Source organism: Chrysochloris asiatica, unplaced genomic scaffold (genome assembly GCF_000296735.1).
Source record: "Chrysochloris asiatica unplaced genomic scaffold, ChrAsi1.0 scaffold00239, whole genome shotgun sequence".
Taxonomy (NCBI): Eukaryota; Metazoa; Chordata; class Mammalia; order Afrosoricida; family Chrysochloridae; genus Chrysochloris; species Chrysochloris asiatica.
The window spans coordinates 507,654-534,007 of record NW_006408757.1 but is presented as its reverse complement, the minus strand read 5'-3'; the positions used below and the strand labels follow the sequence as shown (position 1 = coordinate 534,007).

Below are 26,354 nucleotides of genomic sequence, written 5' to 3'. Positions count from 1 at the left end.
TATGTGTGTACATGTGTGTTTATATATATATCCCACGAATGTATAGGAGTTTGAAAGAGGATACATGGATATCTACCTGTCCTGCAAACACAACTATGAATAAATATGGTGGAACATATTGCAGGTAAAATGATGAAAACTTCTTAGATATTATCAGACATCTTAAGGCAATGAGTTGCTGATCCTGGGGGTTCAGGACCACAGTCTCAGGGCACACCATGGTAAATTGGCATTACATAATCCACAAAGACAGTGTTCTACATCCTACTTTGGTGAGTAGCAAGCGTCTAGGATCTTGAAAGCTCATGAGCAGCCATTTAAGGCTGTTTAAGTGCACATTTCTCTCCATGTGTAGAAGAAAGAAAAGAAATGAGAATTGAGGAGGCTTGGGATCAATTAGTCCAGCGGATTAGTGGAACATGTGAACATCAGTCTCCACGACTCTGAGATCAGAAGAACTACATGGTGTCCAGCTACTGCTAACCACTCTGAAAGGGATCACATTAGAAGGTCCCAGATAAGGTGGCAAAAAATATGGAACAAAACTCAAAATAGTCAAAAGAAAAGAAAGACCAGAATTATTGGTCAGAAAGAGACTAGAAGAAGCTGAGACTATGGCCCTGGAATACCCTTTAGGTCTCAACCAAGCAATAGACAGGTATATAGAGGGGACAACAACACTGGTAAGGTATGCTCAACCATGGAAAGGTCAATCATTCAAAATCAAGAGGGCAACAGTTTCCTAAGGAGAAAGTTAAGAAGGAATGGGAGGGTGGGTGGAATGGAAGTAGGAAGCACAGGGAGAAAGCAGACTTAACTGTTGTTGCATGGAGGGAATTGCAGTCATTGAGATGAAACATAGTGTATGATTTGTTGAATTTGCCTGAAAACCTTCACTCAAACCACAATAAAAAGTTTTCTTTAAAAAAAAAAAAAAGTCAGTCAGATCCTCTTCTGTATTGTTGAATACTTCATGCTGATTTTCTGTCCAGTTGTTATATCAATTGCTGAGAGAGAGGTGTTAAAAAGTTCAGCTCTAATTGTGGATCTAGTTAAAGCTCCTTGCAACTCTATCAGTTTTTGTTTGCTGAACTGTGACACTCTATAATTTGCATTTGATAAATTCACATTTAGGATTGCTTTGTGTTTTTTGTAGATTGGTCCTTTTACTATTATATAATGTCCCTCTCAATAAGCACCAGACTGCTGAGTGCAAGATCAACAGTTCAAATCCACCAACTGCTCCTCAGAAACCCTATACAGGGTTGCTATGAATTGGAACCAACTTGGCGGCATGTAAAAACAACAACAATAAATGTCCCTCTCTGTCCATGGTCATTTTCTTTACTCTGAAGTATACTTCATCTGTTATCAATATAGCCATTCCTGCTTTATTCTGATTAATGTTTGCATGGTATATCTTTGTCCATATTCTTAATTTCAGCTGCCTGTATACTTAATGTGAGTTTCTTGCACACAGCATATGAAGGGGCTTCCAAAAATTTGTGGGGGAAAAAATCCATTCTCTTTTCATTCTATTTGTCCATGAATTTTTAAGCCCCCTTATATAGTTGGGTCACGTTTATTATCAACTCTGCCAATCTTTGTCTGTTAATTGTTGTATTTAGACTATTTGCATTCAATATAGTTTTGATATGTTATGACTAAGTCTGCCATTTATATTTTTTCTCTTTTCCTCTGTTCTGTTTCTTTTTTTTTTTTTTTTTTGCTGAGAGTGACTTGTACCTTTGTGAGAACTTAATTTTGATTTATTTATAGTGTTTTTTCCTATATAGCTTTGTATAACCTTTTTGACTCTGGGTATACATTGTACATATGTAATTTATCACAGTCCTCTGGTGTTGACATTTTACCAGTTCAACTGAAGTGTAGAAATGTTATCTCCCTTTAAATTCCTTGCCTTGCCCACATTTATGATTGTCTTAAATATTTCCTCTCTTACACCAGGCAGTGTCATAATGTTTGTGTGAACTATCAAAACCTAATTTTAGAAACCTCAAGAGAAGAAAGTGTGTTGTGTTTATCTACTTTTACTCTTTTCATTGTTCTTTCTTCCTTCCAAGAGTTCATCTTTTATGTTTTCCTTTTCAATTCAAGAACTTCCTTTAGCTGTTTTCTAACCTCTTATTATGAATTGAATGAAGGTTTATAGAGCAGATGATCAATTTTGCATTCAACAAATCATCCACTACATTTCATTTCAATAATAGCAATCCCCTCAATGTAACATCATTTATCCCCCTTCCTCCCTGTGTTTCCCATTTCCATGCCTCCTTCTTTCCCAACCTTGCTGAATTTGTCCTCAGATACCTGCTTCCCTTTTGATCTTGAATGATTGAACATTCTTTGGTGTGTGTACCTCACTAGTTTGTTGTCTCTGCTATGTGCCTATCTATTGCTGGGTTGAAAATTGAACTTCAGGCATGAGTTCAGTTCCAGACCTGAAGGGTGACCAAGGACCAAGTTCAGGGTTCTAACAGTATCTATCTGTTCAGTAAGTCTGGTTTCTTTTGAGGTTTTTTTTTCTCCATATTTTCTCCCACTCTCTCTAGGATCTTCTAGTATGATACCTTTCAGAGCAGTTGGTCATGATAGCTGGATACCATCTAGTTCTTCTGGTCTCAGGGTCATGGATTCTGAAATCTATTGGATGAATTGTTTCCAAACATCTTAAATTTTCTTCATTCTTCTTTCTTCCAGATAGGGAGAGACCAATAGTTGCACCTTAAATGACTGCTCGTGAGCTTTTAAGATCCCAGTCGCTACTCATCAAAGTAGGATGTAGAACACTGTTTTTGTGGATTATGTTATGCCAATTGACCATGATTCCTCTGAGACTATTGTACTGATCCCCCAGGTCCAACAACTCATTCCCTCAAAGTGTTTGATGTGTCTTAGTCTTTATGTTTTTGCCACCTACCCCGGAGATCAAGTTTTAGAGTCTCTTCTGACATCCAGTTTGGTCTTTTCCTTCTTTCTTGTCTTCTTAATGACCTTTTGCTTTCTTCATGTATGATGTTCTTGATGTAATTCCACAACTCTTCTGATGTTTGGTATTTAGTGTCTAATGCATAAAACCTGTTCTTGAGATTATGTCTAAATTCTGATGGGATATTCAAGGTCGTATTTTGGCTTTCATGGACTTGTTTGCATTTTCTTCAGCTTCAGCTTGATTTTGCATATGAGCAATTGATGGTCTGTTCCACATTTTGCTACTGGCCTTGTTTTGGCTGATGATATGGAGCTTTTCCACCATCTCTTTGCACAGATGTAGTCGATCTGATTTCTGTGTATTTCATCTGGTGAGGTCCATATGTATAGTCAACTTTTATGTTGTTATGTGAGGAGATACAAGAACTGAAAATTTCAAAGGTCAAATTTAGCTAAAGACAATTCAAAAAAGGCTGCAACCATACAGAGAACTTCCAGAGGTTCAAGTTAGATTCAGAAGAGGATGTGGACTGAGGGATATCATTGCTGACGTCAGATGGATCTTAGCTGAAAGCAGATAATACCACAAAGATGTTTAACTGTGCTTTATTGACTGTGCAAAGGCTTTCAATTATGCGTATCATGACAAATTATGGGCAACATTGTGAAGTATGAGTATTCCAGAACACTTAATTGTGCTCATGAGGAACCTGTGCATAGACCGAGAGGCAGTTGTTCGAACAGAACAAGAGAACAATAAATGGTTTAAAATTAGGAAAAGTGTGTACCAGGGTTGTATTCTTTTACCATACTTATTCTATCTGTATGCTGAGAAAATAATTTGAGAAGCTGGGCTTTATGAATAAAAGCATAGCATCAGGATTGGAGGAAGACTGATTAACAACCTGCGATATGCAGATGATACAACCTTGCTTGCTGATAGTGAAGAGGACTTAAAATACTTACTAATGAAGATCAAAGGCCACAGCCTTCAGTATGGGTTGCATCTCTATGTAAAGAAAACAAAAATCCTCACCACAGGACCAGTATCCATATAAATAAATGTTTATTTGATTGAAGTTGTCAAAGACTTCATATTTCTTGGATCAACCATCAACACTCATGGAATCAGCAGTCAAGAAATCAAAGAACATATTGCATTACACAAATCTGCTACACAAGACCTCTTTAACATGTTCAAGAACAAAGATGTCAGTTTGAGGACTAAGGCGTGCCTGGCCCAACCCATGGTATTTTCAATCACCTCATATGAGTGTGAAAGTTGGACAGTTAATAAGGAAGACCATTGAAGAATTGATGCATATAAGTTAAGATGTTGGAGGAGGATATTGAAAGTACCATAGACTGCCAAAAGAACAAACCAATCTGTGTTGGAAGAAGTACAGTCAGAATGCTCCTTAGAAGACAGGATGGCCAGGTTTTGTCTCTTACACTTCAGAAATATTATAAGGAGGAACCAGTCACTGAAGAAGGATTTCATGTTTGTTAAATTGGAGGGTCAGAGAAAAAGAAGAAGACCCCCTCAACGAGGGATTGGCACAGTGGCAGCAACAGTGTGCTCAGGTGTAGCAATAATTGTGAGGTTGGCCCAGGACCAGGCAATGTTTCATTCTGTTGTGCATATGGTTGCTATGAGTTGGTACTGACTCAATGGCACCTAACAGTAACAATGCTCCACCATATTTATGGATATGTTTACAGCAAAGGTAAATATTACCCATGTTCAAATATCCTCAGTCAAACTCAGTCAAACCCGAGGAAACCAGAGGTTCAAGCCAGAGTCAGAAGAGGCCACGGAATGAGGGAGATCATTGCTGATGTACGATGTATCTTGGCTGAAAGCAGAACATATCAGAAAGATGATTACCTGTGCTTTATTGACTATGCAAAGGCTTTCGATTGTGTGGATCATGACAAGCTGTAGACAACATTGTGAAGTATGAGTATTCCAGAACACTTAATTGTACTTCTGAGGAATCTGTACTTGGACCAAGAGGCAGTTGTTCGAATAGAACATGGGAACACTGAATGTTTTAAAATTAAGAAAGGTGTGCAACAGTGTTGTATTCTTTCACCATACTTATTCAACCTGTATGCTGAGCAAATAATCCAAAAAGCTGGGTTATATGAAGAAAAATGTGGCATCCGGATTGGAGGAAGACTCATTAACAACCTACAATATGCAGATGATACAACCTTGCTTGCTGAAAGTGAAGAGGACTTAAAATACTTACTGATGAAGATCAAAGAGCACAGCGTTTGGTATAGATTATGTCTCAATGTAAAGAAAACAAAAATCCTCACCACTGGACCAATAAGCAACATTCTTATCAACAGAGAAAAGATTGAAGTTGTCAAGGACTTCAGTCTTCTTGGATCAACTGTCAACACTCACAGAAGCAGCAGTCAAGAAATCAAATGATGTATTGCATTAGGCAAATCTGCTGCACAAGACCTTTGTAAAGTGTTGAAGATCAAAGACGTCAGCTTGAGGACTAAGGTGTGCCTGACCCAAGCCATGGTATTTTCAATAACCTCATATGCATGTGAAAGCTGGGGAGTGAATAAGGAAGACTGTAGAAAAATAGATGCATTTGAGTTATGGTGTTGGAGGAGAATATTGAAAGTGCCTTGGGCTGCCAAAAGAACCAATAGATCCATTTTGGAAGAAGTGCAGCCAGAATGCTCCTTGGAGGCCAAGATGACCAAACTTTGTCTCTCATACTTGGGCATATTGTCAGGAGGGACCAGCCGCTGCAGAAAGGTATCGTGTTTGGTAAGGTGAGGGTCAGAGAAAAAGAGGAAGACCCCCAAGGAGATGGATTGGCCAAGCGGCAGCATTGATGGACTCAAGCGTGGCAACAGTAGTGAGGTTGGCCCAGGACTGGGCAGTGTTTCGTTTTGCTGTGCATAAGGTTGCTATGAGTCAGTACTGACTTGATGGCACCTAACAACAACTATATATTCCTACTCTCCCTCCTACACCCATTCAGTCTGTTGTTTTATCCATGTATCTACCCATAAATCATTGTTATTGCAGGTTGTGTATATAACAGTATTTACCTCTATTCTCTTTAATTCTTGCACTCTTCCCAGTGTCTTCTGCCTGCATCATTCTTCTGCCTTACTTCCTCTTATATAATGCCTCCCCCGTCACATGTCTTCCCTCTTAGCTAGACTCCTGGTATGGTGTTGTAAGATAAGCTGTAGAATAAGCACTAGACTGCTAACCACAAGGTCAGCAATTCAAACCCACCAGCTGCTCCTCAGAAACCCTCATTATGTGTCAGAATCAACTTGACAGTGCTTACCAACAACAACCCTCTAGGTAGGTCTTCTGGCAACAAATTCTCTTAGTTGTTCTTACTCTGAGAATGTCTTTTATTTCTTCTTCATTCTTGAAGAATATTTCTCTAAATTGACAGTCACTTCCTTCTGGTCTCCATGATGTTGTTGTTGTTGTTAAGTGCCATCGAGTCGGTTCCGACCCATAGCGACCCTGTACAGGGTTTCCGAGGGTGTAAATCCTTACGGGAGTAGAAAGCCTCATCTTTCTCCCGCGGAGCAGCTGGTAGTTTCAAACCGCTGACCTTAAGGTTCGCAGCCCGATTCGTAACCACTATGCTACCAGAGCTCCTTGATACTAATGAGAAATTCATCGTCATTTGAATTATCTTTTCCTTTATAGGTAAGGCTTTTTTTCTGTTTTGTGGCTTTCCAAATCTTTTTCTTTGTTTCTAGTTTTCAGGAATTTGATTATGATGTGCCTTGACATGGATTTCTTTGGGTTTGTCTTGTTTGGGGTTCAGTCTACCTTGAATCTATAGATTTATATAGATTGATTAAATTTGGGGGGTTTAGCCATTATTTTTCCAACTGCATGAGTGTAGTCTTTTATCATAGTTCTGCCAGTCCCTGAGGTTCTTGATTTTTTTTTTTTTTTTTTTTTTTTTAGGTTAATTTCTGTCTCTTTTTCGGATTGGGTAATTTCTGTTCCCTCTTCTAGTTTACAGATTATTCCTTTGCCGCCTCCATTCTGTTATTGAACTCATATTTTTTTGTTTGTTTGTTTTTATTTCAGTTATTATCGTTTCCAGTTCTAAAATTTCTATTAGGTTTTTCTTTTATCTCTGATTTTTCTACTAAGACTTTCTTTTTATTTTCTGAGACTTTCTCTTTTATTGTCTGTTTTAAGGATGTTTGTAATTGCTTACTGGAGTATTTTTATGATGGCTACTTTATATCCTTAAGGAGCTCTGGTAGCATAGTGGTTATGAGTTGGGCTGCTAACCTCAAGGTCAGCAGTTTGAAACTACCAGCTGTTCCATGGGAGAAAGATGAGGCTTTCTGCTTCTGTAAAGATTTACAGCCTTGGAAACCCAATGCAGGGTCACCATGAGTCAGAACCGGCTCCACGGCACACAACCACCACCACTTTAAATTCTTAACAGACTGTTCTCACATCTGTGTCATTATTATGTTGGCGTCTGTTGATTATGTTTTTTTCATTCAAGTTATTTGCTTAGTTCTTGGTATGATTGCCACAGCACGGATAAATGAGTTTGGTCTTACTATCCCTCCAAATAATTGGTATGGCCTAGGCACAATATGCACACAAAAGGAGCCAGAGAGTCAGAGATTTAAGCAAACCGAGATTTAATGAAGCATAGCATCAACGTTCTCACAGAAATGACAAAGGGGGAGCGCCTAGTGAGTTCCCGGTTTCATTTTTATTCTGTTTTACTCAGGGTGGGGCTCCAGGTCTCCTGATAATTGTTTCCTGATTCCTGCATTTTCCTATTGTAATTGTAGAGTGGAAAAATTTGTTGTGAAAACTTTTGCCCAAATCATAATAAAAAGTTAATGTATTAAATAAGCAAATGTGAAAATTTCTATGCCAGATGAAGCTGCTAGTTGTATATAATAAACTTTTGAAGAACAGTTAGAGGCATTTGTTGTTGTTAAGTGCCGCCGAGTCAGTTCCAACCCATAGTGACCCTCTATAGGGTTTCCGAGGAGCTTCTAGTAAGCTTCAACTACCGGCCTTGCAGTTCAAATGGCTTTGCAGTCTGGCGCATTAACACACAGCGCCACACCAGGACTCCTAGAGGTGTTTAATTGTGTTTAATTAAGCAGTTTTTCTCTCCACCCAAAGTACATGTCCAGGGTCAGTTAGTTGCCCAGTAAACAAGGTAAGCACATGCTTACTTATGCTTACTTATTAATCTTTAGTAAATGAAACTGTAAGCAAGCATGAATAAGCCTGTGCTTATCTTGCTTATTGGATAAGTCGACACTATGTATGCCTGAAGCAGTTGTATTGCTAAAGAAAATAAGGTAAATTACTAAGGGTTCTGGAATGCCTGACTACTGACAACTTTCTCAGTCTGCCCAGCCAGAGGCCCTTTAACCAACTGAGTTTCAGGTGCTGCCTTTAAGCACAGTAGCCAAATCCAGCAGTGCTGAGAATCATTTTATGCCAGAGTAAGCAGGCTCAGCCTCCCTGGCCTTGCTGCTGGGAATATCCTCTACGGGATTCTCATCACAAAATTTCAGAGGGAGCTCAACATACATTCCACCCCTTGGACTCCTCTGCTTTAACTAATCAGGGATATCCCTAAACTGTGGTCAGGACCCCAAGGAGCTTTTCAAGAAAGGGAAGCATCTTTATAGGCTCCTGGCTTGCCCACATTTTCTGCCTCTTTGTAGATCCAAGCATATTTTGGAGGGAAATTTCATAAATATTTCTAAATTGAGATAGCATTTCAAGTATATTGTGACATGAAAATTAGGCCTGCTTGCTCCTTAGAAATGCTGTGCAGCTGAAGTGCCTAGAGACGGACCATAAAATGAAAACATCAAAGTGATTAAATGTGCCCAAGGAGCGTAATTGAGTGTATGAATAAGAGAAAATAAAACAAATTGATTTTTCCAGTGCCAGAAAAACAGAATAATTGAGAAGAAAATAATAGACTTTGAAGTAATCAAAGTGAGGAATGCACCATAGTGATGTAGAAACAGCCAGTTGTGGGAGAGATTTATTGTGTTTCTGTTATCATTTTTACAACTTTAATTTCATTAGCCAATAAATACAAATCAATTGGAAAATCAGTCAACCGGAGAGCAGACAGTCCCCCAAGTCAAGATTTTTATTCACATCTCTAAAACAGGCTGAGATGGTGATCCTTAATCTACTTTCCTAGGCACACATATCCCCCATGAGCTAGGAAACAAGTTTTAGGAGGCCTCTCTGCTTTGAAAATGGTGATCTCTCTTCTGCCAGTTACTTTCTACATGTTTACAGATTTAACTTTCAAAAGAGTTGCTTTTAACTCCACCAAGGTTTCCCAGAGAATTGCTTTCATACAAGTATCTCAATTTAAGAAGATAACATTTTCATGTTACTAACCAGTACCTGCAAGGAGCTCTGGTAGCATAGTGGTTACGAATCGGGCTGCTAATCTCATGGTCAACAGTTCAAAACTACCATTTTTCTCTGCGAGAGAAAGATGAGGTTTTCTGCTCCTGTAAAGATTTACAGCCCTGGAAACCCTGTACAGGGTTGCTAAGAGTCGGAACCGACTCCACGGCACATAACAACAATGACAACCAGCACTTACGGTCTTCCACTAGACCAGTTTGAATTACTTTGGTTATGGTGGTGGTGGCAGCCATGGCGGCAACAACAGCAGGAGCACATGCCACTTTCTCCCACTACTGCTGAGCATCTGTGGCTTACTGTTTCCCCTTTCCCTCTCCCCAACACTCATATACACAAAAGTGACACTGAAATCTAAAATCAGGAGGACCAAGCCCACCACCTCATCCCCAAGCTCCAACTTGATGGCCATAATGATGAGGTGAGTCAGGGGAAGGGAGCTAGATCAAGGGAGACTTTTCAAGATGGCTGTGGCAGTAGACACCAGGGAACACTCAGCCGTGCTATGACCAGATGCTGAAAGATCAAAAAGCAAATATGAGCCCACTGCAGAACTATTATTTGTTTTACTTTTGTGAAACAGGTGAAAGTTTATAGAGCATATTACTTTCCCATTCAACAATTCATATATATTTTGATTTGTAACATTGATTTCAATCCCCACAATCTAACTGTTCTTCCCACTCTCTCCCTGTGTTTCTCATTTCCACTCATCTTTCTTTCCTATCCTTTCTGCCTTCTGAACTTTATCCCTGAGTAAATGCTGCCCTTTTGATCTTGTATGGTAGGTTGTTCTTAGGAGTGTGTTGTCTCCCTAGTGTTATTCACCTTTAGGCCTGTCTATCATAGGAGTCCTGGTGTGGGGCTGCAGAATAATGCACTGAACTGCAAGGTCAGTTTGAACCGCAAGGTCGGCAGTTCAAACTCTACAGCTATTCCTTGGTAACCTTATGTTGTTGTTGTTGTTGTTGTTGTTGTTAGGTGCCATAGATTCAGTACCGAGCCATAGTGACATTATGCACAGCAGAATAAAACAATGCCTGATCCTGGGCCAACCTCACTACTGTTGCCATGCTTGAGTCCATTGATGCTGCCACTTGGCCAATCCACTCATTGGGGGTCTTCCTCTTTTTCTCTGACCCTCCACCTTACCAAATATGATATCCTTCTCCAGGGACTGGTCCCTCCTGACAATGTGTCCGAACTATGAAAGACGAAGTTTGGTCATTTTGGCCTCCAAGGAGCACTCTGGCTGCAATTATTCCAACAGATATGTTTGTTATTTTGGCACCCCATGGCACTTTCATTATTCTCTTCCAACATCATATCTCAAAAGCATCAATTCTTCTACGGTCTTCCTTATTCACTGTCTAGCTTTCACATGCATCACTATGAGTCAGAACTGACTCCACGGCACTTAACAGCAACAATCATTTGAGTCATAGGAGTGAGTTCAGTCCCAGCTTTAAGCGTATCTAAAGGCCATAGTCTCGGATGTTTCACCAGTCTGCCCAATCAGTAAGCCTGGGCTTTTTTATGATTTTGAGTTTTGTTATACATTTTCCTCCCACTATATTCAGGATCTCCAATTGTGATCTCTTTTAGAGCAGTCTGTAGTGGTAAGCAAGCACCATCTAGTTCTGGTCTCAGGGTGATGTAGGCTTTGGTTCACAAGGTTGGTCCATAAGTATATTGGACTAATTGTTTCCTTGCAGCTTTGATTTTCTTCACTCTTCTTTGCTTCTGTTCAGGTCTAAAATCATGGCTAACATTTCTCATTTGTGTTTAGGTGGAACAAATATCTTTCAAAACTGTAAAGTATTATACAGACGTAAGGCTGTAAGATTCTTCCTGCCACTGCTATTCCTATTATCCTAGATTTCCCAGCCTGAAAATTTTGTCTGTAAAAGAAATATGGAGAAAGCATATCAACCAAAGAACTTGGGAACCCCCCAGAAGGCTGGAAGGCCATTCATTGCTCAACCCAACAGATAGACAAATCCTGAGGCCCAGCTTTACATGCTGGCTGGCATGCAAGCAGCCCATCCTGTGATGTCACCTTTACATTTACTTGTGCCTCTTCCTCCACATGGAGCCAGCAGATTTATGCACAAAAGGGAAGAAGAAAAAAAAATGAATCATAGTCTATTTTAGAAGTTACTTTGATTCCGTTTAAGACTGCAGTATTTCCTTGTAAGCTAAGATGAGAGCACCCTAACCATCAGAGTAATATAAGTGCTGGGTGCTGATATCCTGGAAATGGAGTCCTGGTGTGGTGCTGTAGGATAAGCATTGGACTGTTAACCACAAGGTTGGTGGTTCAAACCCACCAATCACTCTTGGAAACGCTATACAAGGTCACTCACTATATGTCAGAAATGACTTAATTGCACTTAATAACAACAACATCCTGTAAATGGCAGAAGCCTAGTGGAATTATTCCACATTCTCACATTATTATTCAAGTCAAAAGCAGATAAGTGATAATTGGTGGTTATCCTTAGTTGTCATTGAAAGGCTCTCTGATGAAAAGAGGGCTCTGCATTCCAAGGCAAGCAATACAGTTGACAATTAAGAGCTAAAAATTAAATCATCCATTCATATAAGCACACACCCAAGGCTTCATAGAATTTCTTTGTGCTGCCACTGTTTCTAGGTAGAAGCTGAGATTCTCAAATCATGGAAAAACAGCTGGAAACTTGTTCTAGCCCTAGGTCACACAGGATAAAGCCTGCTCCTTGACTCAGAATATTTCAGTGGCTCTTCGTGGCCCTTTTAGAACCTTTCTGATTTGATTTCTGACTACCCTCTCCATCAACTCCTTCCTTGATTCTCTTCTTGAGTTCTGGCCACAGAAACGTTGTAATCACCTGTATATATCTTAATCTACTCCTGATGCCTGGAACATTCTTTTTCCCTATTTGCCTTTCAAGATGCCACCTCCTCCTCTGTGAAAATTTTCATAGCCTTTCTGTTTCTTCCCTCAGAATTCTTTAACCACTTTGCTATGCACTACAATGTGTTTATCTCTATATTTGTCTCCTTGCTAGACTGAGAGCCCTTTAAGGGCATGATCTGTGTCTTGTTCTCCTCTTTGATCCCAGAACCCAGCACCTAGCCCATTGTAGACATTCCTGAAAGGGGTACTTATATGACTGAAGTCTTGGATGCAGTTTTCTATAATCCTATGTTCCTGTTCCTTTATGGAGCCACTTATACTCCAAGGGTTCTAAGATCACCCCAGTATTCCTCCAAACTCCTATGATGCTGTCTGACTTCAACATTCATTTGACACTTGGCCTGATAGTATTATCTTTTGTGAGCATGTTTGCTCACCTCAACCGCATTGCTGAGTTCCTTAAAGACAATGACCAAGCTTTAAACCTCTATAAAGTTAATGAGAAATTGCTTTCTGAGCTTCCCTATAAGCTCTACAGAGGCTTGTTTCTTTTGTGTATATTTCTTGAACACCTACTACTGTTGAAGGTGCTAGAAATATAGCAATGAACAGGGCAAACAAGGCCCATGCCTTCATAGAGCTTGTGAGGAAAGATAGCCAGCAAATAAACAAGCACACAGATGTTTTCAATGTGTTAAGAGCACCGAAGAAAATAAGCAGGATAATGTAACAAAAGGAGTGATTGGGGAAGATGACTACTTAGATTGTGTGGTTATGAGACCTCTCTGAGGTGGCTTCTGAATTGAGACTTGAATGATGAGAAGAGCCAAAAATGGACATATCTGAGGACAGATCATTCCAGGCAGAAGGAACAGCAAGTGCAAAGAAGACCCAAAAAGGGGTAAATCATTTATGTGTTTCAGCAACACAGAGAGACCCATGTGACTAGAACAGAGTGAGCAAGGAGACAGGAAGCATGGAACCAGATCCTGCAAGGCTTTGTAGATAAGTACTTTGGATTTTATTCTAGGGGTAATTGGAATCTATTAGAGGATTCTGAGCATAGAATTCATGCAGTCTGACCTAAGTTATAATAAAATGTTTTGGATGCTTTATAGAGAATAGGTTATAGGCAATAAGGATGGAAGCAGGGAGACCAGTTTTGAGGCTGTTGGAGTTGTCCAAGCAAGGGGCAATAGTGGTTGGGAATAAAGTCAGAGCAGTGGAGAATGGAGAAAGTAGATATAGTTAGAATGTATTGTGGAAGTAGAATAGACAGGATTTGCTAATGGATTGAAATGGGAGTGGAAAAATAAAGATGACCCATAGTCAATGTGGCGACCTGGTGTGACGCTGTAAGATAATTAATGAACTGCTAACCACAGGGTCAGCAGTTGAAACCCACCAGCCTCTCCTTGGAGCCTACTCCACAGCACCTAACAACAACAACAATAGTCCATGTTATGAAAAAAATATATTAGGAAACTGTTCTGTCTGTACTGTCTAATACAGTCACCACTTTATTGTCGTTGTTATTGTTAAGTGTCATTGAGTCACTTTCAACTCAATGAGACCCTGTATACTAGCCACATCTAATTTAATTAAAATCCAATAAAATTAAAAATTCAGTTCCTCACTTGCACTAGTCACATTTTAAGTGGTCAATAGCTACATGATATATAGAACATTTCCATCATATCAGAGAGTTCTATTGAGCAATAGTGCTATACATTTTAAAGAGACTAAAGAGACTGCCCACTAACACCTAGCAAAGTACCTGACACAGAATAGACACTCTGTGAATGTTTATTGAATAAATGGATGAACAAATGAGTCAGCCTATCAATAAATCTACAGAACCCAGGCCTTCTGAGCCCCAGTTCATTACTTCCTAAAACATCAGTGTTAGTTGTTGTTGTTGTTAGGTGCCATCAAGTTGGCACCTACTCATAGCGACCTTATGCACAGCAGAATGAAACAATGCCCGATCCTGGGCCAGCCTTACTACTGTTGCCACATTTGAGTCCATCAATGCTGGCCAATCCATCTCATTGGAGGTCTTCCTCTTTTTCTCTCACCCTCCATCTTACCAAACATGATAGCTTTCTCCAGTGACTGTTCCCTCCTAACCATATGTCCAAAGTATGAGAGACGAAGTTTGGCCATCTTGGCCTCTAAGGAGGACTCTGGCTGCACATCTTCCAAAATAGATCTATCGGTTCTTTTGGCAGCCCATGGCACTTTTAGTATTCTCCTCCAACACCATAATTCAAAGGCATCAATTCTTCTACGGTCTTCCTTATTCACTGTCCAGTTTTCGCATGCATATGAGATTATTGAAAATACCATGGCTTGGATCAGGTGCACTTTAGTCCTCAAGCTGACATATTTGCTCTTCAACACTTTAAAAAGTTCCTGTGCAGCAGATCTGCCTAATGCAATACGTCGTCTGATCTCTTGACTGCTGCTTCCGTGAGTGTTGATAGTTGATCCAAGAAGAATGAAGTCCTTGACAACGTCAATCTTTTTTCCATTTAATAAGAATGTTGTTTATTGGTCCAGTGGTGAGGATTTCTGTTTTACCAGTGTTAAGGTGACCGTATAATTTATTATATTTAAGATTGAAATGAAAAAAAAAATTGAAATGGATGCAATGAATAATCACACTATGCCTTAAGTGTAATCCAGGAATATCCTTGAGATAATCTCAAAAATTGCAAAGTAGGGACCTATGAGCCATAACTTGCTCCTTTTTTTTTTTAATTTGGCCACAAATATTGAGGTCCTTCAAAATTTTGTTTCAACTTTTAAATCCTGGGGGGTTTGCATTAAGATGTAAATTTGTGACTGCTCTTAAAAAGAAAAATCTGGTCACACTGGACCCATATTACTGCACTGTAGTGAATGACTGGTGCATAGTCCTTCCTGTTTGTCACAGACCCTACCACTCCCTTTTGTATCTCTTACTCTGAGTAAGACAAATGTCAAGTTTCATTTACCATCCCATTTACACTGTTATTATAGCAAAATTAAGAGCAGAGGAAACCTTATACTCATGTCATGATTCAAAGTGGGAAAATGAAAAGAAAAAAAAAAAAAAAGATTAAGAGAGACTCATGTGTTTTACCACAAGTCTGCTTTATTCATGTTGCATTCTTCGTCTCTATAGGCATTTGAATTTGCTATCCTCTTCTATATTCTGGTCTCCTGTGGCTCCAGACCCTGCTGGCCTTTAGAATTTTCTCATGATAAAAAGCTGGATATAAGAAGAAAACAAAAGGCTTTATTTAAAGCTATGGTTTTTATGTTACCCAAACTCAACTTTCATTATCAGCTTTTGGAAGAAGTTACTTCTGTTGTTTTTGTTAATTGCTTCCAAAATGTAATTGAAAATTTAGATAGAACAACAAAGAATGTAACACTCACCTTTCTTTCCATGAACATGTGTGGTTACATTATTTTTTTTTTCATTCATTAATTCATTCATCAAACTCTAGCCATATGGATGGAAGGGCTCTTCAGCATCAGAACCCTGTAGATTTTCCTCTTAAGAGGCAATAACACACACAAAAAAGGAGTAGAAATAGGAAATAATTGATGGGGCATGCTTAAGCTACAGAATTGGACTTCATGGACAGTTGGGAGCTGCTGAAGTGTTTTTGGTTCAGAGGAAAGATGTGATGAGATATAGCAGTGGTGTGTAGGATAGCTCTAGAGACAGGTACACAGCTAAAGAGGCTGTTCTGAGGGACCTGAGTAATGAGAGATGTAAATAATTAGAAACAGTGAAGTAGAAAGGAAACGACAGATTTGAGAACCATCTTGGGTCTAAATAAGCTTAGCAATTCATAAAACTTAAACTAAGAGATGAAAAATCAAAGATTATTTAAAGATTTTTTAACTTAGGAGATTAAAATACCAAAATTATGATCCATAAAAGTAAAGGCTAACCATTAGACTTCATCCAAACTACAGACTTCTGCTTTGCAAAGGACCCTGTTATGATGCACGCATTTCTAGTTGAGAATGTAAAATGGTGGAGCTGCAGTGGAAACCAGTTGGGTGTTTCTTCAAAAAGTTAATCATAGAAGTACCATTGTTGTTGTTAGGTGCCATCAAGTTGGTATTGATTCATAGTGACCTGATGCACAACAGAACGAAACACTGCCCGGTCCTGGGCCAACTTTACAATTGTTGCCACGCTTGAGCCCATTGATGCTGCCATATTGACAATTTGTCTACTTAATTGTGCTCATGAGGAATCTGTACATGGACCAAGAGGCAGTTGTTCGAACAGAACATGGGAACACTGAATGGTTTAAAATTCAGAAAGCTGTGTGACAGGGTTGCATTCTTTCACCATACTTATTCAACCTGTATGCTGAACAAATAACCCGAGAAGCTGGGTTCTATGAAGAAAAATGTCACATCAGGATTGGATCATTAACAATCTGCTACATGCACATGATACAACTTTGCTTGCTGAAAGTGAAGAGGATTTAAAATACTTACTAATGAAGATCAAAGAGCACAACCTTTGGTATAGATTGCATCTCATTGTAAAGAAAACAAAAATCCTCACCACTGGACCAATAAACAACATTCTTATCAACAGAGAAAAGATTGAAGTTGTCAAGGACTTCATTCTTCTTGGATCAACTATCAACACTCATGGAAGCAGCAGTTAAGAAATCAAATGACATAGTGCATTAGGCAAATCGCTACACAAGACCTTTTTAAAGTGTTGAAGAGCAAAGATATCAGCTTGAGGACTAAAGTGTGCCTGACTCAAACCATGGTATTTTCAATAACCTCATATGCATGTGAAAGCTGGACAGTGAATAAGGAAGAACGTAGAAGAATTTTTGCTTTTGAGTTATGGTGTTGGAGGAAAATATTGAAAATGCCATAGAGTGCCAAAAGAACCAACAGATCTGTGTTGGAAGAAGTGCAGTCAGAGTGCTCATTGGAGGCCAGGATGACCAAACTTCATCTCTCATACTTCAGACATATTGTCAGGCGGGACCAGTTGCTGGAGAAGGATATCATGTTTGGTAAGGTAGAGGGTCAGAGAAATAGAGGAAGAATTAACCATATGACCCAGAAATTCCACTCCTACGTATATACCCTAAAGACTTGGAAGCAGAGAGACTCAAACAGATACTTGTATACCAGTATTCATTACAACATTATTCACTATAGCCAAAATGTAGAAACAGCACAAATGTCCATCAATAGGTACATAAAATGTGATGCATACATACAATGTTATATTATTCAGCTTTAAAGAGAATTGAAATCCTGATACATGCCACACATGGATGAACCTAAAAAAACATACTAAGTAAAATAAGTCAATCACAAGATGACAGTATGGTGTGCTCATACTTATATGAATAATATAGAATAGACAAATGCATAAAGATAAAATCTGTGAGTAGTTACTGGACATGAGTTAGAAAAAAAATCTCTGGGTGACACAAATAGTGCTTGACTACTAACTGAAAGATTGATGCCTTGAGCCCACCCAGAGACACCTAGTCCTGGTGATATTCTGAAAATCTTATGAAACAGTTCTACTATGCACACGTGGGTTGTTATGAATTGGAATTGACTGGACAGCAACCAACAACAATAAGAGATGGGTAGGAAGAAGAAATGGGGAATTTTGCTTACTGGATTCTGAATTCATGTTAAGAGTGAACAAAAATTTGGAAACAGATAGTGGTGATAACTGCAAAACAGGGTGAAAGTAATCAATGTCACTGAATTGTACATTTTAAAAGGTTGAAATGACAAATGTTTTATATATATATATGTATGTATAGTTAAATACTCAGGATAAATGTTTGCAAATCACATAGCTAACAGACTTGTATCTAGACTATATAAAGAACTCTGCACTGCAACATTTTTCACAATAGCTGAAAGGTGGTAACAACTGAAATATTCATCAACAAATGATTGCATAAACAAGATGTGATATATACATACAATGGAATTGTACTCAGCCAGAAAGAGAAATGAAGTCTTGATAAAAGCTACAACATGGATGAACATTTTAAACTTTATACTGAGAGAAATAAGTAATAAAAGAACAAATATTATATGATCCCACTTATATGAAATAAGCAAATATAGAAACCAAAGATTGTCAGTGGTTACTAAGCAAAAAACTGGTGTTTTTGCTTACAGAGCATTGAGTTTATCTCAATGGTGGTAAAACAATTTAGAAAAGGATTAGAGACAAGGGTTGCACAACATGAAGAATGTTGAAATGCATGTGGAAATTGGTGACTGGGTGAAGGTTTTGAAGTGTGTATTTTCAACATGTAAAAAAAAAAAAATCTCCAAATTCAACAGTAAAAAAAAATTTTTTTTACTCCAATTACAAAATAGGCAAAAAATATGAAGAAGATATACAAATGGCAAATAAGCACATGAAAAGATGCTCAATATCATTAACCACGAGAAAAATGCAAATTAAGATCACAATGAGAAGTTTTATGATGACCAAAAAAAAAATTTTTTTTTAAGTGACTACTGAGGCTACTTATATACAAACCATCTCATGGAATTTGGTTCCCTGGTTTGAGAGGTTTGGTGGTTTTATGGGACAACCCAGTTAATTGGTCAAATATATTTTAGTGCTTCTGTTCTGCCTCCTAGTTCATTAAGTCATACCCGGGGTCTTAAAATCTTGCAAGGTGCAACCAAAACCGATTGCCATCAAGTCAATTCTTACTCATAACAACCTTATAGGATAGAGTAGAAGTTCCATAAGGTTTCCAAAGCTGTAACCTTTACAGAAGCAGACCTCCACATCTTTCTCCCATGACTGGTGGGTTTAAACTTCCAGCTTTCAGTTGACAACTTGGTCCTTTAACTACTGTGCCACCAGGGCTCCTTCAAGACACAGCAGTTGATCTCTATTCACCTAGAGCAACAGAGGAAGAAGGGGAGTCAGGACTAGGAGGAGGAAGTGGAATGTGTGGTTAATTGCCTCCATGAACAACTCCCTTCTTTTCCATTAGCCCTGAGGAAGTGAATGATGTTGCTGAAGACTTGGATCAAAGATTCTGTAGAATAATCTTAATAAAAGGGGGGAAATGTAGAACAGATTTTCTGGATCCATGGAGGCTGGATGAACCCTTCAAACTATTGCTCTGAGTTTTAAACCTTAAACCAAAAATATCCCCTGAAGTCTTCTTAAAACCAAATAATTTCACTTGGCTAGTAAAGAATATCTGCCTTGAGCATTATACTCTTTTAATTTCCATCTAATCTTAAAAGATTAGATCAGCAATTCAGGCGTCATAGAGGAAGGAACAATTCAGGGGGCAATGGGGAAGGAACAATTCAGAAAAAGAGGGTGAGAATAGTTACACAACTTGAAGAATGTAATCAATGTTACCAAATTTTACATGTAGAAACGGTTGAATTGGTATTTGTTTTGCTATGTGTATTACCAACAAAAATTTTAAGTTATAAAAGATAAAAATAGAAAAGTAACAGAAAAAAGAGAAATGACCACAATGAAAGATCACTACAATCCTATCCAAATGTTTTGTTTTGTTTTAAGTTTAAACACCAAATGCTGACAAGGATGCAGAGAAACTGAACTACTCTTACATTGGTGATGTGAATGTGAAATAATGCAGTCACTCTGGAAAATAGACATCTTCTTTTAAATTATCATTCATCTTTTTATTGTGTTGAAAAACCTACCAAAGCATACATCAGTTTAACAATTTCATTATGTATAATTCAGTGGCGTTGATTATAGTCTTCAAGTTATACAACCAACTTTGCTATGCTTTGCCAAACTATTCTACCAGCATTAACATAAACTCATTTCACCCTAAGCAAAAAATCCACCTTTCACTCTCCCTTCCATCATTGGTAATCACTACAAATTTTTGGTTTGTAATATATTTGTTCTTTCATATAAATGAGATCATGCAGTAGTTATTCTTTTGTGATTGACTTTTTTATTCAGCATAATGTTTCCAAGGTTCACCTATGTTGTGGCATATATCAGGACATCATTTATCTATAAGGCTGAGTAATATTCTGTTGTATTTTCCATTCATCTACTGAGAGACATTTGGATTGTTTACACCTTTTGACTATTGTGAAAAATGTTGTAATAAACAATGAAGTGAAGATTTCTCTTTGCATTTATGCTTTAATTCTTCTGGAAATATACCTAGGATTGAAACGTTTATGGCTTATATGGTAATTCTATGTTCAACTTTTTGAAGAGCTGTCAAACTGTTTTCCACAGTGGCTGTGGAAATGTATGAGAGTTTCTCTTTCTTCACAGTCTCACTACTATTGTTTTCTTTTTTGTTATTTTTATCATTACCATTCCAATAGGGATGAGATCGCATCTCATTGTCATTTTGATTTGCATCTCCCTAGTCATTTGATTTACATCGGCAGTTCAAACCCACCAGAGCCTCTCCTTGGAAACCCTATACAAAATTGATGTGAGTTGGAACCAACTCAATGGCACTAAGCAGCACAACAACAAAAGTCATACACTTGGACATACCAGGATGTCATCATTGAAGACCATCCTTACAGAGTCCTAGTTTGGCACTGTAAGATAAGCACTGGACTGCTAACTGCAAGATGAGTGGTTCAAACCTCAAAAACCCTATACACCTGAGGCCTACATGCCGCTGTTGCTGTCGCAGCCATGGCTCTAGTGATCCCCAAGAAGTTCCAGCACATTTTGCAAGTACTCAGCACTAACATCAATGGGTGGCAGAAAATAACCCTTTGTCATCACTGCCATTAAGGGTGTGGGGTGAAGATACACTCATGTGGTGTTGAGGAAAGCAGACATTGACCTCACCAAGAGAGCAGGAGAGCTCACTGAGGATGAGGTGGAGCATGTAATCATCATTATGCAGAATCCACGCCAATATAAGATTCCTGACTGGTTCTTGAACAGACAGAAAGACATAAAGGATGGCAAATACAGCCAGGTCCTGGCCAGTGGTCTGGACAAGCTCTGTGAAGATCTGGAGTGGCTGAAGAAGATTTGGGCCCACAGAGGGCTGCATCACTTCTGGGGCCTTCGTGTTTGAGGCCAGCACACCAAGACCACTGGCCGGTGTGGCTGAACTGTGGGTGTGTCCAAGAAGAAATAAAACTCTAGGCCTTGTCTATGAATAAATCACACACACACACACACACACACACACACACACACACACACAAGCAACAACAACAACCCATACAGGGTCACTATAAATCACAACTGACTCAATGGCACTTAACAACAGCAAAGTGGCTAATGGATCCACAATAACACTCATGGAAGCAGCAGTCAAGTAAGCAAATGACATAATGCATTAGGCAAATCTACTACACAAGACCTCTTTAAAGTGTAAAGTGTTCAAGAGCAAAACTGTCAGTTTGAGGACTAAGGTATGCCTGGCCCAAGTGATAGTATTTTGTCACCTCATATGCAAGTGGAAGTTGGACAATGAATAAAGAAGACTGAAGAATTAATGCATTTGAATTGATATTGGTGAAGAATATTGAAAGTACCATGTGCAAACAAATCTGTGTACAGGAAGTACAGCCAGAATGCTCCTTAGAAGCCAGGATGACGAGATTTTGCCTCTCATACTTAAGACATGTTTCCAGGAGGGACCAGTCCCTGGAGAAGGTCATCATGTTTAAAAAGTAGAGGATCAGTGAAAAAGAGGAAGACCCCTACCAAGTTTGATTGATACAGTGGAAGCAACAATGGGCAATAATTTTGAGGATGGCATAGGACCAGGTAGTGTTTCATTCTGTTGTGCATAGGGTCACTATGAGTCAGAACTAACTCATGGCACATAACAACAAGTGGCTAATGAAGGAGCCCTAATTGTACAATGGTTAAGAGTTCATTTGTTAACCAAAAGGTCAGTAGTTTCAACCCAACAGCCTCTTCAGGAGAAAGACATGTCAGTTAGCTTCTGTACAGATTATTGTTCTTGTTAAATGCCATCAAGTCAGTTCGGACTCACAGCAACCCTGTATAGGATTTCCAAGGAGCACCTAGTGGATTTGAACCACCAACCTTGCAGTTCAAACAGACCTGAAGGTCCAGTGCATTATTCTGCAGCACCACACCAGGACTCCTGTAAAGCCTTTGAAACCCTATGGGGCAATTCTACTCTGTGTCCTTTAGGGTCACTATGAGTAGAATCCACTCAAGGGCACACAACAACAATAGCTAATGACCTTGATCATTTTTCAAATACTTGGTTATTTGGATATCCTCTTTGGTGAACTAAATGCCTGTTCAAGTCCTTTGCCCATTTTTTGATTGGGTTATTTGTCTTCTTATTAAGTGATTGAGGTTTTATACACATTTTGGATGTTGTTTGTTGTTAGGTGCCATTGAGTCAGTTCCAACTCACAATGACACTATGCACAACAGAGCAAAACACTGCCCAGTCCTGCACCATCCTCATGTATATTTTGGATATTAGACCCTTATAGGATCTATAGGAGCACCTGGCTCTGTAGGACTGCAAATCACAAGGTTGGCAGTTTAAACTCACCAGCAATTAATTCCAAGGGAGAAAGATGAGGTTTTCTGCTCCCATAAATATTTACAGCCTCAGAAACTCTAGGGTTGCTATGAATTGGAACCTATGTGGTGTGACTCTGTAGGATAAGCACTGTATCACAAGGTCAGCAGTTCAAATTTACCAGCCATTTCTCAAAAACCCTATACAGGGTCACTGTGAGTAAAAATCAACTCAAGGGCACTTCATAACACAAGAGGGCACTTAGCAACAGCATTGGATATATAGTTTCCAAAAGTTTTCTTCTAATTTGTACGTTCTTTCACTTTCTTTGATAAAGTTTTGCATGCACAAATATATTTCATCTTTATGATATCTCATTTATCTATTTTGCCTTTTACTGCTTGTATTTTTGTTGTCATAGCTATTAGGCCAGCAGTAAAACTGGGCTTCATAGCTTCACCCTTATATTCTAAGGATTTTATGGTTTTAAATTGTTTTAATGTTTTATTGTGAATTTTATTGTGAATTATGTGATAGTGTACATGGGAGAACATTAGCTTTACATTCATCCTATCGTATATCATTTCATTGCCATGGTTACAATCCACTCCATGCATCATCAACCAACCAAACGGTATACACTACAAGCCTGCCCCCTGGTCGTCAGTACACAGCCCCTCTCCCTCTCTGGGTCTAAAATCCCCAGCAGCTCCATCTCTCCACATCATCGTCTCTGCCTCCATCTTTGGCATCACTGCTTCTCTGGGTAGGGTCCCACTCCCCGCTCTTCTCCCATGATGGTCCCAGGGACCTCCGCTCTAGACTGCAAAGTCAATCAATCACTCCCTTCCTTTTGCTACAAAACGTCTACCTTTACATTTCCAACCCTCACAGTCCTGGTAACAATTATTCACCATTGTATCCCAAGAGATCTATCCGCATCTCCTTTCATCAGCCCCACCCAGACACATTGGATTCTACTCAGTGGAGATTCTACCTTCTGCCACACCCTCTGGATCTAGGCTCCCTCTTAAAAGCTTGTAAGCCAGTCACTTCTTGCTTTTGTAGTGCCCCCCCCCCCAATTTTGGGGAGCCAGTGTCCAAGTTGCCCATCCCGAAAAGTTACATACTAAAACACAAATGACTGTGTATAAAACCAGTGAAATCTGAATAAGTTCTGTGAATTGTAATAATGTCAGTTTCTTGGTTTTATAACTGAGCAATAATTATGTAAGAAATAATTTGTTCTTTCGGCAGTTCATGGTATTTTTAATATTCTCCTCCAACACTATATCTCAAATGCATCAATTCTTCTACAGTCTTCCATATTCACTGTTCAACTTTCACATGCACACGAGGTTATTAAAAATACCAATGCTAGGTTAGATGCACCTTAGTCCTCATATTGACATCTTTGCTCTTCATCACTTTAAAGAGGTCTTGTGCAGCAGGTTTGCCTAATGCAATATGTCATTTGATTTCTTGACTGCTACTTCCATGAGTGTTGATGGTTGATCCAAACAAAATGAAGCCTTTGACAACTTCAATCTTTATTATAGATTCACAGGTGTTGGGAAAATATAGTATAAAGAAATTTTGTGTACCATTTGTTATATATTGCCATATATGACTATATATGTGTGTTTGTGTGTATACAAACCAATCTGTGTTGGAAGAAGTACAGCCAGAGTACTCTATGGAAGCCTGGTTGGTCAAACTTTGTCTCATACTTCAGACGTTTTATCAGTAGGGACCAGTCATTCGAGAAGGATATCATGTTTGATAAAGTAGAGCAGCGGAGAAAAAGAGGAAGACCCCCAACAAGATGGATTGACACAGTGGCAGCAGCAGTAGGCACAGGTGTAGCAGCAATTGTGAGATGGGCCCAGGACCAGGCAGTGTTTCATTCGGTTGTGCATAGGATCACTATGAGTTAATACCAACTCAATGGCAACTAGCAGCAACAACATATATACAGAAGGGGAGTCCTGGTTTGGCACTGTAGGATAAGCACTGGATTGCTAATTACAAGGTTAGTGGTTCAAACCCAGCACTCACTTCTTATAACCCTATATAGGGTCCCTATGTGTTGGAACTGACAATACTTAACAATAGCAACATACTTGATGGTAACAGGTATGGATATGTTGTGTTCGAACTCAGTGACTATATATGTGTGTGGGGGGCGTCTATATTGAATTATAACAATGTCAATTTTCTGGTTTTGTTATTGAACACTATACCATTTTGGGAAACCTAGCAAATGGTACATGAAATTTCTTTATTTTGGCAACACCTGTGAATCTATAATAATTTAAAAATAGAAAAGGTAGGTACCAAACAAAGAAAATGAAATACTGATACACTACAAAATTTTCATGAATTTCAAAGAAGTCAATTTCATGAAGCCAATTTTCATGAATTTCAAAGATGCCAATCTTCAAAGAGTTATATACTAAGACACAAATGACTGTGTATAAAACCAGTGAAATCTGAATAAAATCTGTGAATTGTAATAATGTAAGTTTCTTGGTTTTACTATTGAGCAATAATTATGTAAAAAAATAATAATGTAGGTAAACCTGGTAAATGGTACATGGAACTTCTATGTACTATATTTTTCAAACTACCTGTGAATATAAGAAATTTAAAAATTGAAAGTTAAATACCAAGCAAAGGAATGAGCTATTGATTCACCTCAAAATTTCCATGAATTTCCAACGGCAACAAGAGAAGAATTGATGTATCTGAATTATGGTGGTGTTGAAGAATACTGAATATACCATGCATTTCCAGCAGAAGAAACAAATCTGTGTTGAAAGAAGTACAGCCAGAATACTCCTTAGAAGCAAAGATGGCAGGACTTTGTCTCACATACTTTGTACATGATATCAGCAGGGACCAATACCTAGAGAAGGACATCATGCTTGATTCAAACAGTGGCTGCACAATGGGCTCAAACATAACAACCATTGTGAGGATGGTAAAGGACTGGGGAGTGTTTCATTCTGTTGAACATAGGATCACTGTAAGTCAGAACAAACTTGACAGTACCTAACAACAATATAGGGATACAGAACAGATTAGTGTTAGCCAGTGTTTATAATGGTAGAGTATTGACTTTAAAAAGATAGCAGAGAACAAACAAGATGGCAGATCAGGTGGAAGTGCAGTAAGGAGCTCTGTCAGCAACAACACAGAATACAGAACCTAGCAGGCTCAGGGGATGGTCCCAGAACTCTGAACCACATATAAAGGAATATTTAGAAGGTTGGAAGGCTTACAGCTTGGAGAATTTGTAGCAGAAGCAAGAAATCCATTGCTTTCTTGGGTGAGACCAAGCAGGGGAATGATCAGAACAGCCATGGACACCTGACAGAACCGTGGAGATAAAGGTGTGGACATTCTTTTCTTTTGGTATCTGATCATTGGTCCCTTGCTGTCTGCGAACCTCCATTCTGGTGACTATAGGGGTGCCTGAGCTAGTGGACACCCCAGCCCC

At 38.9% G+C, this 26,354-nt stretch overlaps 1 protein-coding gene and 1 pseudogene across 1 annotated transcript in view; both read left to right on the top strand.

Moving 5' to 3' along the window:
• The window catches only part of LOC102820342 (histone deacetylase 8-like), a 508,909-nt gene that overhangs the window by 474,058 nt on the left and 8,497 nt on the right, over positions 1-26,354 (top strand). The gene's annotated exons all lie outside the window — the stretch shown is intronic.
• Positions 21,016-21,472, top strand: LOC102819954 (annotated as a pseudogene).